Source organism: Syngnathus leptorhynchus, unplaced genomic scaffold (genome assembly GCF_054491065.1).
Source record: "Syngnathus leptorhynchus isolate UIUO unplaced genomic scaffold, UIUO_Slep HiC_scaffold_143, whole genome shotgun sequence".
Taxonomy (NCBI): Eukaryota; Metazoa; Chordata; class Actinopteri; order Syngnathiformes; family Syngnathidae; genus Syngnathus; species Syngnathus leptorhynchus.
In genome coordinates this window covers 177,501-195,000 of record NW_028232110.1, presented here as the reverse complement: position 1 = coordinate 195,000, position 17,500 = coordinate 177,501, and positions in this window count along the sequence as shown.

Genomic DNA, 17,500 nt, shown 5'->3' with positions numbered 1-17,500 from the left:
GGGGCGGCGCGGGGAGCGCACGCTCACGCGGCGGCCGGGGCGCTAGAGTGCGACCCGCAGTGGGTAGGAACCGTCCACCCGACGTCGGACGAGCCGAGGCCGATGGAGGCCCTACCAAGGCGGGTCATGAGTGCCAGTCGGTCAGTTGGGTGAGGGGGTACTCGGAGGCCCGCCGGGAGCAGACGGGCGACCGGGGATGGGGGGCGTACGCGGGCGGGCGCCGGGAGAAGACGGCCCGTCCGGGGTCGAATCTCGGCCTGTGTTTTCGGAGCCGGCCGGGCATCACGCTCCCTCCTTGGATGGACAACATTCGTAGTTGACACTTTGTGTCATTTTATCCGAGCGGGCGGGCGCCTCGAGAGGCGGACCGTCCGGGGCGACTCTCGGCCTGTGTTTTCGGAGCCGGCCGGGCCTCACGCTCCCTCCTTGGATGGACAACATTCGTAGTTGACACTTTGTGTCATTTTATCCGAGCGGGCGGGCGCCGCGAGGCGGACCGTCCGGGGCGACTCTCGGCCTGTGTTTTCGGAGCCGGCCGGGCCTCACGCTCCCTCCTTGGATGGACAACATTCGTAGTTGACACTTTGTGTCATTTTATCCGAGCGGGCGGGCGCCGCGAGGCGGACCGTCCGGGGCGACTCTCGGCCTGTGTTTAAGGAGCCGGCCGGGCATCACGCTCCTTCCTTGGATGGACAACATTCGCAGTTGACACTTTGTGTCATTTTATCCGAGCAGACGGGCGCCGCGAGGCGGACCGTCCGGGGCGACTCTCGGCCTGTGTTTTCGGAGCCGGCCGGGCATCACGCTCCCTCCTTGGATGGACAACATTCGTAGTTGACACTTTGTGTCATTTTATCCGAGCAGACGGGCGCCGCGAGGCGACCGTCCGGGGCGACTCTCGGCCTGTGTTTAAGGAGCCGGCCGGGCATCACGCTCCTTCCTTGGATGGACAACATTCGTAGTTGACACTTTGTGTCATTTTATCCGAGCGGGCGGGCGCCGCGAGGCGGACCGTCCGGGGCGACTCTCGGCCTGTGTTTAAGGAGCCGGCCGGGCATCACGCTCCTTCCTTGGATGGACAACATTCGCAGTTGACACTTTGTGTCATTTTATCCGAGCAGACGGGCGCCGCGAGGCGGACCGTCCGGGGCGACTCTCGGCCTGTGTTTTCGGAGCCGGCCGGGCATCACGCTCCCTCCTTGGATGGACAACATTCGTAGTTGACACTTTGTGTCATTTTATCCGAGCAGACGGGCGCCGCGAGGCGGACCGTCCGGGGCGACTCTCGGCCTGTGTTTAAGGAGCCGGCCGGGCATCACGCTCCTTCCTTGGATGGACAACATTCGTAGTTGACACTTTGTGTCATTTTATCCGAGCGGGCGGGCGCCGCGAGGCGGACCGTCCGGGGCGACTCTCGGCCTGTGTTTAAGGAGCCGGCCGGGCATCACGCTCCTTCCTTGGATGGACAACATTCGCAGTTGACACTTTGTGTCATTTTATCCGAGCAGACGGGCGCCGCGAGGCGGACCGTCCGGGGCGACTCTCGGCCTGTGTTTAAGGAGCCGGCCGGGCATCACGCTCCTTCCTTGGATGGACAACATTCGCAGTTGACACTTTGTGTCATTTTATCCGAGCAGACGGGCGCCGCGAGGCGGACCGTCCGGGGCGACTCTCGGCCTGTGTTTAAGGAGCCGGCCGGGCCTCAAGCTCCCTCCTTGGATGGACAACATTCGTAGTTGACACTTTGTGTCATTTTATCCGAGCGGGCGGGCGCCGCGAGGCGGACCGTCCGGGGCGACTCTCGGCCTGTGTTTAAGGAGCCGGCCGGGCATCACGCTCCTTCCTTGGATGGACAACATTCGCAGTTGACACTTTGTGTCATTTTATCCGAGCAGACGGGCGCCGCGAGGCGGACCGTCCGGGGCGACTCTCGGCCTGTGTTTTCGGAGCCGGCCGGGCATCACGCTCCCTCCTTGGATGGACAACATTCGTAGTTGACACTTTGTGTCATTTTATCCGAGCAGACGGGCGCCGCGAGGCGGACCGTCCGGGGCGACTCTCGGCCTGTGTTTAAGGAGCCGGCCGGGCATCACGCTCCTTCCTTGGATGGACAACATTCGCAGTTGACACTTTGTGTCATTTTGTTCGGCCTGTGTTTAAGGAGGCGGCCGTCCTCCACTCGGTCCGTGTTTAAGGAGCGACACTCGCGCTCCGGTTCGGCCTGTATTTAGGGAGGCGGCCGTCCTCCGCTTGGTCTGTGTTAAGGGCGACACTCTGTCCATGTTTGAGGAGCCTGGCCCTGACGCTCCTCTCCGGCCTGTGTTTAAGGAGGCGGCCGTCCTCCCCTTGGTCCGTGTTAAGGGCGACACTCGGTCCATGTTTGAGGAGCCTGGCCCTGACGCTCCTCTCCGGCCTGTGTTTAAGGAGGCGGCCGTCCTCCCCTTGGTCCGTGTTAAGGGCGACACTCGGTCCATGTTTGAGGAGCCTGGCCCTGACGCTCCTCTCCGGCCTGTGTTTAAGGAGGCGGCCGTCCTCCCCTTGGTCCGTGTTAAGGGCGACACTCGGTCCATGTTTGAGGAGCCTGGCCCTGACGCTCCTCTCCGGCCTGTGTTTAAGGAGGCGGCCGTCCTCCCCTTGGTCCGTGTTAAGGGCGACACTCGGTCCATGTTTAAGGAGCGGCCCTCGCGCTCCGGTTCGGCCTGTATTTAGGGAGGCGGCCGTCCTCCGCTTGGTCTGTGTTAAGGGCGACACTCGGTCCGTGTTTAAGGAGCCGGCCCTGACGCTCCTCTTCGGCCTGTGTTTAAGGAGGCGGCCGTCCTCCACTTCCTTCCATGCACCACCACATTCGCAGTTGACACTTTGCCATTTTTTCAGAGAGGTGACACTTAGTCGTTTTTTCGAAAGTTGACACTTAGTCGTTTTTTCGAAAGTTGACACTTTGCCGTTTTTTCAGAGAGGCGACACTTAGTCGTTTTTTCGAAAGTTGACACTTAGCCGTTTTTTCGAAAGTTGACACTTAGCCGTTTTTTCGAAAGTTGACACTTAGCCGTTTTTTCGAAAGTTGACACTTAGTCACTTTTTCGCCACAGTGACACCTCCAGCGCGTGCCACGGCGCTTTTCAGGTCTTCTATCCGACCTTGTGCTGTCGAGGACGGCGTGTCCGACGCCGTGGGGAGACCAGCACCATCTCCTCCATACTCGTAAACGGGGTGCTTTGGAAAACGGGGGGAAAGTCGATGAGTACACTGACTACTGGGACCATTTCATTGTACTCTGGCGCACCTGAAGACCAAAAAAGGTACTGCACCTTAGCCCGGGTACCTCACCCCCTGGTACCTCGAGGAGAACTTAGAAAAATTTCGACAAATTTTTGGTGAGCTCCAGGGAGAGAGGCTGATTTTTCGCTTTTTGAGGCCGACCGCCGAACCGGCGCGGGGCGGACTCACAAGCCCCGCAGAGCCGTGGGCACTTAGTCGTTTTTTCAGAGAGGCGACACTTAGTCGTTTTTTCAGAGGCGACACTTAGTCGTTTTTTCGAAAGTTGACACTTAGCCGTTTTTTCGAAAGTCGACACTTAGCCGTTTTTTTGGAAAGTTGACACTTAGTCGTTTTTTCGAAAGTTGACACTTAGTCGTTTTTTCGCCACAATTGGCTCTGAGCTCCAGGGGGAGAGCCTGGTTTTGCCTTATTTCAGGCCGGCTGGGGAACCGGCGCGGGTCGGATGCACGAGCCCGGCAGAGCCGTGGGCACTTAGAAAATTTTCGCCGATTAAGCTGGGACCTCCAGGCGGAGACCGGCATTCCTCGTCCTCGGGGTTCGACCCAGGAACCGGCGCTGGGCAGACGCCGTAGCCACGCAGAGCCGTGGGCACTTAGAAAATATTCGCCAAGTTGGCTCTGAGCTCCAGGCGGAGAGGCTGGTTTTGCCTTATTTCAGGCCGGCTGGGGAACCGGCGCGGGTCGGATGCACGAGCCCGCAGAGCCGTGGGCACTTTGCCATTTTCTCAGAGTCGACACTTAGTCGTTTTTTCAGAGAGGCGACACTCTGTCGTTTTTTCGAAAGTTGACACTTTGCCGTTTTTTCAGAGAGGCGACACTTAGCCGTTTTTTCAGAGATGTGACACTTAGCCGTTTTTTCAGAGATGTGACACTTAGCCGTTTTTTCAGAGATGTGACACTTTGCCGTTTTTTCGAAAGTTGACACTTAGCCGTTTTTTCGAAAGTCGACACTTAGCCGTTTTTTCAGAGATGTGACACTTTGCCGTTTTTTCGAAAGTTGACACTTAGCCGTTTTTTCGAAAGTTGACACTTAGTCGTTTTTTCAGAGATGTGACACTTAGAAACTTTTTGCCAAGTTGGCTGTGAGCTCCAGGAGGAGACCGTTATTTTTCGTCATTCGAGGCCGACTGCGGAACCGGCGCTGGGCGGACGCCAAAGCTCGGCAGGGCCGTGGGCACTTAGAAACTTTTTGCCAAGTTGGCTGTGAGCTCCAGGAGGAGACCGTTATTTTTCGTCATTCGAGGCCGACTGCGGAACCGGCGCTGGGCGGACGCCAAAGCTCGGCAGGGCCGTGGGCACTTAGAAACTTTTTGCCAAGTTGGCTGTGAGCTCCAGGAGGAGACCGTTATTTTTCGTCATTCGAGGCCGACTGCGGAACCGGCGCTGAGCGGACGCCAAAGTTCGGCAGGGCCGTGGGCACTTAGAAACTTTTTGCCAAGTTGGCTGTGAGCTCCAGGAGGAGACCGTTATTTTTCGTCATTCGAGGCCGACTGCGGAACCGGCGCTGAGCGGACGCCAAAGTTCGGCAGGGCCGTGGGCACTTAGAAACTTTTTGCCAAGTTGGCTGTGAGCTCCAGGAGGAGACCGTTATTTTTCGTCATTCGAGGCCGACTGCGGAACCGGCGCTGGGCGGACGCCAAAGCTCGGCAGGGCCGTGGGCACTTAGAAACTTTTTGCCAAGTTGGCTGTGAGCTCCAGGAGGAGACCGTCATTTTTCGTCATTCGAGGCCGACTGCGGCACCGGCGCTGAGCGGACGCCAAAGCTCGGCAGGGCCGTGGGCACTTAGAAACTTTTTGCCAAGTTGGCTGTGAGCTCCAGGAGGAGACCGTTATTTTTCGTCATTCGAGGCCGACTGCGGAACCGGCGCTGGGCGGACGCCAAAGCTCGGCAGGGCCGTGGGCACTTAGAAACTTTTTGCCAAGTTGGCTGTGAGCTCCAGGAGGAGACCGTCATTTTTCGTCATTCGAGGCCGACTGCGGCACCGGCGCTGAGCGGACGCCAAAGCTCGGCAGGGCCGTGGGCACTTTGCCACTTTTTCGCCACAATTGGCTGTGAGCTCCAGGAGGAGACCGTTATTTTTCGTCATTCTAGGCCGGTTGCAGAACCGGCGCGGCTCGGATGCACGAGCCCGCAGAGCCGTGGGCACTTAGAAAAATTTCAGAGAGGCGACACTTTGCCATTTTTTCAGAGAGGTGACACTTAGTCGTTTTTTCGAAAGTTGACACTTAGCCGTTTTTTCGAAAGTTGACACTTAGTCGTTTTTTCGAAAGTTGACACTTAGTCGTTTTTTCGCCAAAGTGCCCACCTCCAGCGCGTGCCACGGCGCTTTCCAGGTCTTCTATCCGACCTTGTGCTGTCGAGGACGGCGTGTCCGACGCCGTGGGGAGACCAGCACCATCTCCTCCATACTCGTAAACGAGGTGCTTTGGAAAACGGGGGGAAAGTCGATGAGTACACTGACTACTGGGACCATTTCATTGTACTCTGGCGCACCTGAAGACCAAAAAAGGTACTGCACCTTAGCCCGGGTACCTCACCCCCTGGTACCTCGAGGTGAGCTCCAGGGAGAGAGGCTGATTTTTTGCTTTTTGAGGCCGACCACCGAACCGGCGCGGGGCGGACTCACAAGCCCCGCAGAGCCGTGGGCACTTAGTCGTTTTTTCGAAAGTTGACACTTAGTCGTTTTTTCGCCGATTTTGCTGGGACCTCCAGGCGAGGACCGGCGTTTTTCGTCTTCCGGGTCCGACCCGGGAACCAGCGCCGAGCGGACACATTCGCTCGCTAGTGCCGTTGGCACTTAGAAAATTTTTCGTTTGTCATGAGCTCCGGGCGGAGACCGGCGTTTTTCGTCTTCCGGGTCCGACCCGGGAACCAGCGCCGAGCGGACACATTCGCTCGCAAGTGCCGTTGGCACTTAGAAAATTTTTCGTTTGTCATGAGCTCCGGGCGGAGAGCGGCGTTTTTCGTCTTCCGGGTTCGACCCGGGAACCAGCGCCGAGCGGACACATTCGCTCGCTAGTGCCGTTGGCACTTAGAAAATTTTTCGTTTGTCATGAGCTCCGGGCGGAGACCGGCGTTTTTTGTCTTCCGGGTTCGACCCGGGAACCAGCGCCGAGCGGACACATTCGCTCGCTAGTGCCGTTGGCACTTAGAAAATTTTTCGTTTGTCATGAGCTCCGGGCGGAGAGCGGCGTTTTTCGTCTTCCGGGTTCGACCCGGGAACCAGCGCCGAGCGGACACATTCGCTCGCTAGTGCCGTTGGCACTTAGAAAATTTTTCGTTTGTCATGAGCTCCGGGCGGAGAGCGGCGTTTTTCGTCTTCCGGGTTCGACCCGGGAACCAGCGCCGAGCGGACACATTCGCTCGCTAGTGCCGTTGGCACTTAGAAAATTTTTCGTTTGTCATGAGCTCCGGGCGGAGAGCGGCGTTTTTCGTCTTCCGGGTTCGACCCGGGAACCAGCGCCGAGCGGACACATTCGCTCGCTAGTGCCGTTGGCACTTAGAAAATTTTTCGTTTGTCATGAGCTCCGGGCGGAGAGCGGCGTTTTTCGTCTTCCGGGTTCGACCCGGGAACCAGCGCCGAGCGGACACATTCGCTCGCTAGTGCCGTTGGCACTTAGAAAATTTTTCGTTTGTCATGAGCTCCGGGCGGAGAGCGGCGTTTTTCGTCTTCCGGGTTCGACCCGGGAACCAGCGCCGAGCGGACACATTCGCTCGCTAGTGCCGTTGGCACTTAGAAAATTTTTCGTTTGTCATGAGCTCCGGGCGGAGAGCGGCGTTTTTCGTCTTCCGGGTTCGACCCGGGAACCAGCGCCGAGCGGACACATTCGCTCGCTAGTGCCGTTGGCACTTAGAAAATTTTTCGTTTGTCATGAGCTCCGGGCGGAGAGCGGCGTTTTTCGTCTTCCGGGTTCGACCCGGGAACCAGCGCCGAGCGGACACATTCGCTCGCTAGTGCCGTTGGCACTTAGAAAATTTTTCGTTTGTCATGAGCTCCGGGCGGAGACCGGCATTTTTCGTCATTCGAGGCCGACGGGGGAACCAGCCGGAGCGGACACGTTTGCTCGGAAGAGCCGTTGGCACTTAGAAAAAATTCCGTGTCTCGTGAGCTCCAGGGGGGACAGGCTGGTTTTATTCATCCGTAGCCGACATGGGAACCAGCGCGGAGCGGATTGGTGTTGCGCTGCCATATACCTCATCTCTCTCAAGAGTCCCCCCCTTATACGTGCCGATGGTGTTTTGGAAAACGGGGGGTAACTGGATGAGTACACTGACTAGTGGGACCAAGTACACTAATAGCCCCTGGTACCTAAAATGGAAGTATAGAGGCCGACTTTCGGGCAAGATCACGCCGGGTTAGGCTTCCAGGACCTCGGCTAAGCAATTTTAACGGGTTGCCCGGTTCTTTTTTGAACCAGCCCGGTTCTTTTTTTTTATCCAGCCCGGTTCTTTTTACACTTCCAGCTGGAGCTCGGGAGCGGCTTTTTGCACAAGATCACGCCGTGTTAGGCTTCCAGGACCTCAGCTAAGCAATTTTAACGGGTCGCCCGGTTCTTTTTTGATCCAGCCCGGTTCTTTTTTTTATCCAGCCTGGTTCTTTTTACACTTCCAGCTGGAGCTCGGGAGCGGCTTTTTGCACAAGAACACGCCGTGTTAGGCTTCCAGGACCTCGGCTAAGCAATTTTAACGGGTCGCCCGGTTCTTTTTTGATCCAGCCCGGTTCTTTTTTTTATCCAGCCTGGTTCTTTTTACACTTCCAGCTGGAGCTCGGGAGCGGCTTTTTGCACAAGAACACGCCGTGTTAGGCTTCCAGGACCTCGGCTAAGCAATTTTAACGGGTCGCCCGGTTCTTTTTTGATCCAGCCCGGTTCTTTTTTTTATCCAGCCTGGTTCTTTTTACACTTCCAGCTGGAGCTCGGGAGCGGCTTTTTGCACAAGATCACGCCGTGTTAGGCTTCCAGGACCTCGGCTAAGCAATTTTAACGGGTCGCCCGGTTCTTTTTTTTTATCCAGCCCGGTTCTTTTTTTATCCAGCCCGGTTCTTTTTACACTTCCAGCTGGAGCTCGGGAGCGGCTTTTTGCACAAGATCACGCCGTGTTAGGCTTCCAGGACCTCGGCTAAGCAATTTTAACGGGTCGCCCGGTTCTTTTTTGATCCAGCCCGGTTCTTTTTTTTATCCAGCCTGGTTCTTTTTACACTTCCAGCTGGAGCTCGGGAGCGGCTTTTTGCACAAGAACACGCCGTGTTAGGCTTCCAGGACCTCGGCTAAGCAATTTTAACGGGTTGCCCGGTTCTTTTTTGAACCAGCCCGGTTCTTTTTTTTATCCAGCCTGGTTCTTTTTACACTTCCAGCTGGAGCTCGGGAGCGGCTTTTTGCACAAGAACACGCCGTGTTAGGCTTCCAGGACCTCGGCTAAGCAATTTTAACGGGTCGCCCGGTTCTTTTTTGATCCAGCCCGGTTCTTTTTTTTATCCAGCCTGGTTCTTTTTACACTTCCAGCTGGAGCTCGGGAGCGGCTTTTTGCACAAGATCACGCCGTGTTAGGCTTCCAGGACCTCGGCTAAGCAATTTTAACGGGTCGCCCGGTTCTTTTTTTTATCCAGCCCGGTTCTTTTTTTTATCCAGCCCGGTTCTTTTTACACTTCCAGCTGGAGCTCGGGAGCGGCTTTTTGCACAAGATCACGCCGTGTTAGGCTTCCAGGACCTCGGCTAAGCAATTTTAACGGGTCGCCCGGTTCTTTTTTGATCCAGCCCGGTTCTTTTTTTTATCCAGCCTGGTTCTTTTTACACTTCCAGCTGGAGCTCGGGAGCGGCTTTTTGCACAAGAACACGCCGTGTTAGGCTTCCAGGACCTCGGCTAAGCAATTTTAACGGGTTGCCCGGTTCTTTTTTGAACCAGCCCGGTTCTTTTTTTTATCCAGCCTGGTTCTTTTTACACTTCCAGCTGGAGCTCGGGAGCGGCTTTTTGCACAAGAACACGCCGTGTTAGGCTTCCAGGACCTCGGCTAAGCAATTTTAACGGGTCGCCCGGTTCTTTTTTGATCCAGCCCGGTTCTTTTTTTTATCCAGCCTGGTTCTTTTTACACTTCCAGCTGGAGCTCGGGAGCGGCTTTTTGCACAAGATCACGCCGTGTTAGGCTTCCAGGACCTCGGCTAAGCAATTTTAACGGGTCGCCCGGTTCTTTTTTTTATCCAGCCCGGTTCTTTTTTTATCCAGCCCGGTTCTTTTTACACTTCCAGCTGGAGCTCGGGAGCGGCTTTTTGCACAAGATCACGCCGTGTTAGGCTTCCAGGACCTCGGCTAAGCAATTTTAACGGGTCGCCCGGTTCTTTTTTGATCCAGCCCGGTTCTTTTTTTTATCCAGCCTGGTTCTTTTTACACTTCCAGCTGGAGCTCGGGAGCGGCTTTTTGCACAAGATCACGCCGTGTTAGGCTTCCAGGACCTCGGCTAAGCAATTTTAACGGGTCGCCCGGTTCTTTTTTTTATCCAGCCCGGTTCTTTTTTTATCCAGCCCGGTTCTTTTTACACTTCCAGCTGGAGCTCGGGAGCGGCTTTTTGCACAAGATCACGCCGTGTTAGGCTTCCAGGACCTCGGCTAAGCAATTTTAACGGGTCGCCCGGTTCTTTTTTGATCCAGCCCGGTTCTTTTTTTTATCCAGCCTGGTTCTTTTTACACTTCCAGCTGGAGCTCGGGAGCGGCTTTTTGCACAAGAACACGCCGTGTTAGGCTTCCAGGACCTCGGCTAAGCAATTTTAACGGGTCGCCCGGTTCTTTTTTTTATCCAGCCCGGTTCTTTTTTTATCCAGCCCGGTTCTTTTTACACTTCCAGCTGGAGCTCGGGAGCGGCTTTTTGCACAAGATCACGCCGTGTTAGGCTTCCAGGACCTCGGCTAAGCAATTTTAACGGGTCGCCCGGTTCTTTTTTGATCCAGCCCGGTTCTTTTTTTTATCCAGCCCGGTTCTTTTTACACTTCCAGCTGGAGCTTGGGAGCGGCTTTTTGCACAAGAACACGCCGTGTTAGGCTTCCAGGACCTCGGCTAAGCAATTTTAACGGGTCGCCCGGTTCTTTTTTGATCCAGCCCGGTTCTTTTTACACTTCCAGCTGGAGCTCGGGAGCGGCTTTTTGCACAAGATCACGCCGGGTTAGGCTTCCAGGACCTCGGCTAAGCAATTTTAACGGGCCGCCCGGTTCTTTTTTTTTATCCAGCCCGGTTCTTTTTTTTATCCAGCCTGGTTCTTTTTACACTTCCAGCTGGAGCTCGGGAGCGGCTTTTTGCACAAGATCACGCCGTGTTAGGCTTCCAGGACCTCGGCTAAGCAATTTTAACGGGTCGCCCGGTTCTTTTTTGATCCAGCCCGGTTCTTTTTCCACTTCCAGCTGGAGCTCAGCAGCGGCTTTTTGCACAAGATCACGCCGGGTTAGGCTTCCAGGACCTCGGCTAAGCACTTCTAACGGGTCGCCCGGTTCTTTTTTTGAACCAGCCCGGTTCTTTTTACACTTCCAGCTGGAGCTCAGCAGCGGCTTTTTGCACAAGATCACGCCGGGTTAGGGTTCCAGGACCTCGGCTAAGCAATTTTAAAGGGCCGCCCGGTTCTTTTTTTGATCCAGCCCGGTTCTTTTTACACTTCCAGCTGGAGCTCAGCAGCGGCTTTTTGCACAAGATCACGCCGGGTTAGGCTTCCAGGACCTCGGCTAAGCACTTCTAACGGGCCCTGGTCCACCCCTGCCAGTGCATTTCAAAACTTGGCATTAATTTCGACCTAAGAGACGAAGTCTGATTTTTTTCTACCACTTGGGCGGCCTTTTTGCACCCAGAACACCCGCACCGGCACCATAAATTCGAAGGGTGCCGAGTGCGTCGGCGCAGATTCTGCGACGGAGTGACACTTCCCTCTTGTGGACATTCGGCGGTAGGTGAAATGCGCACTCGGTCTTCTCTTTTCTTTTCCTTCCAGTGAAACTTTGGCAACATTCTGCGAGCTGCTGGCTTCCAGAACCTCGGCCAAGCAGGTGGAGGATTTTTTTCCACTTCCAGCTGGAGGTGAGGAGGGACTTTTTGGGCAAGATCACGCCGACTTAGCAAGCAAGGTGGAAGTGCCAGCATGCTCCGTGGCTGGAAGTGTGGATGTGCCAGCACCCTCCCTGCCTATGGAAGTGTGGAGCTCCAGCACCCTCCCTGCCTATGGAAGTGTGGAGCTCCAGCACCCTCCCTGCCTATGGAAGTGTGGAGCTCCAGCACCCTCCCTGCCTATGGAAGTGTGGAGCTCCAGCACCCTCCCTGCCTATGGAAGTGTGGAGCTCCAGCACCCTCCCTGCCTATGGAAGTGTGGAGCTCCAGCACCCTCCCTGCCTATGGAAGTGTGGAGCTCCAGCACCCTCCCTGCCTATGGAAGTGTGGAGCTCCAGCACCCTCCCTGCCTATGGAAGTGTGGAGCTCCAGCACCCTCCCTGCCTATGGAAGTGTGGAGCTCCAGCACCCTCCCTGCCTATGGAAGTGTGGAGCTCCAGCACCCTCCCTGCCTATGGAAGTGTGGAGCTCCAGCACCCTCCCTGCCTATGGAAGTGTGGAGCTCCAGCACCCTCCCTGCCTATGGAAGTGTGGAGCTCCAGCACCCTCCCTGCCTATGGAAGTGTGGAGCTCCAGCACCCTCCCTGCCTATGGAAGTGTGGAGCTCCAGCACCCTCCCTGCCTATGGAAGTGTGGAGCTCCAGCACCCTCCCTGCCTATGGAAGTGTGGAGCTCCAGCACCCTCCCTGCCTATGGAAGTGTGGAGCTCCAGCACCCTCCCTGCCTATGGAAGTGTGGAGCTCCAGCACCCTCCCTGCCTATGGAAGTGTGGAGCTCCAGCACCCTCCCTGCCTATGGAAGTGTGGAGCTCCAGCACCCTCCCTGCCTATGGAAGTGTGGAGCTCCAGCACCCTCCCTGCCTATGGAAGTGTGGAGCTCCAGCACCCTCCCTGCCTATGGAAGTGTGGAGCTCCAGCACCCTCCCTGCCTATGGAAGTGTGGAGCTCCAGCACCCTCCCTGCCTATGGAAGTGTGGAGCTCCAGCACCCTCCCTGCCTATGGAAGTGTGGAGCTCCAGCACCCTCCCTGCCTATGGAAGTGTGGAGCTCCAGCACCCTCCCTGCCTATGGAAGTGTGGAGCTCCAGCACCCTCCCTGCCTATGGAAGTGTGGAGCTCCAGCACCCTCCCTGCCTATGGAAGTGTGGAGCTCCAGCACCCTCCCTGCCTATGGAAGTGTGGAGCTCCAGCACCCTCCCTGCCTATGGAAGTGTGGAGCTCCAGCACCCTCCCTGCCTATGGAAGTGTGGAGCTCCAGCACCCTCCCTGCCTATGGAAGTGTGGAGCTCCAGCACCCTCCCTGCCTATGGAAGTGTGGAGCTCCAGCACCCTCCCTGCCTATGGAAGTGTGGAGCTCCAGCACCCTCCCTGCCTATGGAAGTGTGGAGCTCCAGCACCCTCCCTGCCTATGGAAGTGTGGAGCTCCAGCACCCTCCCTGCCTATGGAAGTGTGGAGCTCCAGCACCCTCCCTGCCTATGGAAGTGTGGAGCTCCAGCACCCTCCCTGCCTATGGAAGTGTGGAGCTCCAGCACCCTCCCTGCCTATGGAAGTGTGGAGCTCCAGCACCCTCCCTGCCTATGGAAGTGTGGAGCTCCAGCACCCTCCCTGCCTATGGAAGTGTGGAGCTCCAGCACCCTCCCTGCCTATGGAAGTGTGGAGCTCCAGCACCCTCCCTGCCTATGGAAGTGTGGAGCTCCAGCACCCTCCCTGCCTATGGAAGTGTGGAGCTCCAGCACCCTCCCTGCCTATGGAAGTGTGGAGCTCCAGCACCCTCCCTGCCTATGGAAGTGTGGAGCTCCAGCACCCTCCCTGCCTATGGAAGTGTGGAGCTCCAGCACCCTCCCTGCCTATGGAAGTGTGGAGCTCCAGCACCCTCCCTGCCTATGGAAGTGTGGAGCTCCAGCACCCTCCCTGCCTATGGAAGTGTGGAGCTCCAGCACCCTCCCTGCCTATGGAAGTGTGGAGCTCCAGCACCCTCCCTGCCTATGGAAGTGTGGAGCTCCAGCACCCTCCCTGCCTATGGAAGTGTGGAGCTCCAGCACCCTCCCTGCCTATGGAAGTGTGGAGCTCCAGCACCCTCCCTGCCTATGGAAGTGTGGAGCTCCAGCACCCTCCCTGCCTATGGAAGTGTGGAGCTCCAGCACCCTCCCTGCCTATGGAAGTGTGGAGCTCCAGCACCCTCCCTGCCTATGGAAGTGTGGAGCTCCAGCACCCTCCCTGCCTATGGAAGTGTGGAGCTCCAGCACCCTCCCTGCCTATGGAAGTGTGGAGCTCCAGCACCCTCCCTGCCTATGGAAGTGTGGAGCTCCAGCACCCTCCCTGCCTATGGAAGTGTGGAGCTCCAGCACCCTCCCTGCCTATGGAAGTGTGGAGCTCCAGCACCCTCCCTGCCTATGGAAGTGTGGAGCTCCAGCACCCTCCCTGCCTATGGAAGTGTGGAGCTCCAGCACCCTCCCTGCCTATGGAAGTGTGGAGCTCCAGCACCCTCCCTGCCTATGGAAGTGTGGAGCTCCAGCACCCTCCCTGCCTATGGAAGTGTGGAGCTCCAGCACCCTCCCTGCCTATGGAAGTGTGGAGCTCCAGCACCCTCCCTGCCTATGGAAGTGTGGAGCTCCAGCACCCTCCCTGCCTATGGAAGTGTGGAGCTCCAGCACCCTCCCTGCCTATGGAAGTGTGGAGCTCCAGCACCCTCCCTGCCTATGGAAGTGTGGAGCTCCAGCACCCTCCCTGCCTATGGAAGTGTGGAGCTCCAGCACCCTCCCTGCCTATGGAAGTGTGGAGCTCCAGCACCCTCCCTGCCTATGGAAGTGTGGAGCTCCAGCACCCTCCCTGCCTATGGAAGTGTGGAGCTCCAGCACCCTCCGTGCCTAGGGAAGTGTGGAGCTCCAGCACCCTCCCTGCCTATGGAAGAGCCACCTCCGCGGGCATGCTGCTCAACCACGCCGGCCCAGAGTTCCAGCCGCTCGGCTACACTCTCTCACAAGCCCCGCCTGGAGCTCCCCAGCCCGCCCCTGGTACCTCAACTACCGAGGCCAGCCGCTCGACCAGGCCGGCCCAGAGTTCCAGCCGCTCGGATAAGCTCTGTCACTCTCCCGCCGCGCAGCCACCGGTAACGGGGAAATGTCGCCGCCTTGTGGACACGCCGTTGTAAATGAATGGGCTTTCGCACTTAGTGCAATTTTCGCCAGCTCCGTGGCTGCAAGTATGGAGCTATGGAGCTATGGAGCCACCAGACAGGCTGGAGCTCTGGAGCTATGGAAGTATGGAGCTCTGGAGCTATGGAGCTATGGAGCTATGGAGCTCTGGGGCTATGGAGCTATGGAGCTATGGAGCTCTGGAGCTCTGGTGCTATGGAGCTCTGGAGCTCTGGTGCTATGGAGCTATGGAGCTATGGAGCTATGGAGCTATGGAGCTATGGAAGTCTGGAGCTATGGAAGTATGGAGCTATGGAAGTATGGAGCTATGGAGCTATGGAGCTATGGAGCTATGGAGCCACCAGCCAGCACCCTCCGTGGCTCAACCACGCCGGCCCAGAGTTCCAGCCGCTCGGCTTCACTCTCTCACAAGCCCCGCCTGGAGCTCCCCAGCCCGCCCCTGGTACCTCAACTACCGAGGCCAGCCGCTCGACCAGGCCGGCCCAGAGTTCCAGCCGCTCGGCTTCACTCTCTCACAAGACCCGCCTGGAGCTCCCCGGCCCACCCCTGGTACCTCAACTACCGAGGCCAGCCGTTCGACCACGCCGGCGCAGAGTTCCAGCCGCTCGGATAAGCTCTGTCACTCTCCTGCCGCGCAGCCACCGGTAACGGGGAAATGTCGCCGCCTTGTGGACACGCCCTTGTAAATGAATGGGCTTTCGCACTTAGTGCAATTTTCGCCAACTCTCTGACTGGAGCTATGGAAGTATGGAGCTATGGAGCCACCAGCCACCCAGGCTGGAGCTATGGAGCTCTGGTGCTATGGAGCTCTGGTGCTATGGAGCTATGGAGCTCTGGAGCTCTGGTGCTATGGAGCTATGGAGCTCTGGAAGTATGGAGCTATGGAGCTCTGGAGGTATGGAGCTATGGAGCCCTGGAGCCCTGGAGCTATGGAGCCCTGGAGCTATGGAGCCCTGGAGCCCTGGAGCTATGGAGCCCTGGAGCTATGGAGCTATGGAGCTCTGGTGCTATGGAGCTATGGAGCTCTGGTGCTATGGAGCTATGGAGCTCTGGTGCTATGGAGCTATGGAGCTCTGGTGCTATGGAGCTATGGAGCTCTGGTGCTATGGAGCTATGGAGCTGGTGCTATGGAGCTATGGAGCTCTGGTGCTATGGAGCTATGGAGCTCTGGTGCTATGGAGCTCTGGTGCTATGGAGCTATGGAGCTCTGGTGCTATGGAGCTATGGAGCTCTGGTGCTATGGAGCTATGGAGCTCTGGTGCTATGGAGCTCTGGTGCTATGGAGCTATGGAGCTCTGGTGCTATGGAGCTCTGGAGCTCTGGAGGTATGGAGCTATGGAGGTATGGAGCCACCAGCCAGCACCCTCCGTGGCTGGATCAATGGAAGTGTTTAGGTACCAGGCGGCCAAAGTGCCGAGGCCTCACGCTCGACCACGCCGGCGCAGAGTTCCAGCCGCTCGGATGAGCTCTGTCACTCTCCCGCCGCGCAGCCACCGGTAACGGGGAAATGTCGCCGCCTTGTGGACACGCCGTTGTAAATGAATGGGCTTTCGCACTTAGTGCAATTTTCGCCAACTCTCTGACTTAGAGCTATGGAAGTATGGAGCTATGGAGCCACCAGCCACCCAGGCTGGAGCTATGGAGCTCTGGAGCTATGGAGCTCTGGTGCTATGGAGCTATGGAGCTCTGGTGCTATGGAGCTCTGGAGCTCTGGTGCTATGGAGCTATGGAGCTCTGGTGCTATGGAGCTATGGAGCTCTGGTGCTATGGAGCTATGGAGCTCTGGTGCTATGGAGCTATGGAGCTCTGGTGCTATGGAGCTATGGAGCTGGTGCTATGGAGCTATGGAGCTCTGGTGCTATGGAGCTATGGAGCTCTGGTGCTATGGAGCTCTGGTGCTATGGAGCTATGGAGCTCTGGTGCTATGGAGCTCTGGAGCTCTGGAGGTATGGAGCTATGGAGCTATGGAGCCACCAGCCAGCACCCTCCGTGGCTGGATCAATGGAAGTGTTTTAGGTACCAGGCAGCCAAAGGGCCGAGGCCTCACGCTCGACCACGCCGGCGCAGAGTTCCAGCCGCTCGGATAAGCTCTGTCACTCACCCGCCGCGCAGCCACCGGTAACGGGGAAATGTCGCCGCCTTGTGGACACGCCGTTGTAAATGAATGGGCTTTCGCACTTAGTGCAATTTTAGCACACTCTCTGACTGGAGCTATGGAAGTATGGAGCTATGGAGCCACCAGCCACCCAGGCTGGAGCTATGGAGCTATGGAGCTCTGGTGCTATGGAGCTATGGAGCTCTGGTGCTATGGAGCTATGGAGCTCTGGTGCTATGGAGCTATGGAGCTCTGGTGCTATGGAGCTATGGAGCTCTGGTGCTATGGAGCTATGGAGCTCTGGTGCTATGGAGCTATGGAGCTCTGGTGCTATGGAGCTATGGAGCTCTGGTGCTATGGAGCTATGGAGCTATGGAGCCACCAGCCAGCACCCTCCGTGGCTGGATCAATGGAAGTGTTTTAGGTACCAGGCAGCCAAAGGGCCGGGGCCTCACGCTCGACCACGCCGGCGCAGAGTTCCAGCCGCTCGGATAAGCTCTGTCACTCACCCGCCGCGCAGCCACCGGTAACGGGGAAATGTCGCCGCCTGGCGGACACGCCGTTGTAAATGAATGGGCTTTCGCACTTAGTGCAATTTTAGCCAACTCCGTGGCTGCAAGTATGGAAGTATGGAGCTATGGAGCCACCAGCCAGCACCCTCCGCGGCTGGAGCTATGGAGCTCCGGGGCTATGGAGCTCCGGGGCTATGGAGCTCCGGGGCTATGGAGCTATGGAGCTATGGAGCTCCGGGGCTATGGAGCTATGGAGCTCCGGGGCTATGGAGCTATGGAGCTCCGGGGCTATGGAGCTCCGGGGCTATGGAGCTATGGAGCTCCGGGGCTATGGAGCTATGGAGCTCCGGGGCTATGGAGCTCTGGAGCTCTGGAAGTATGGATG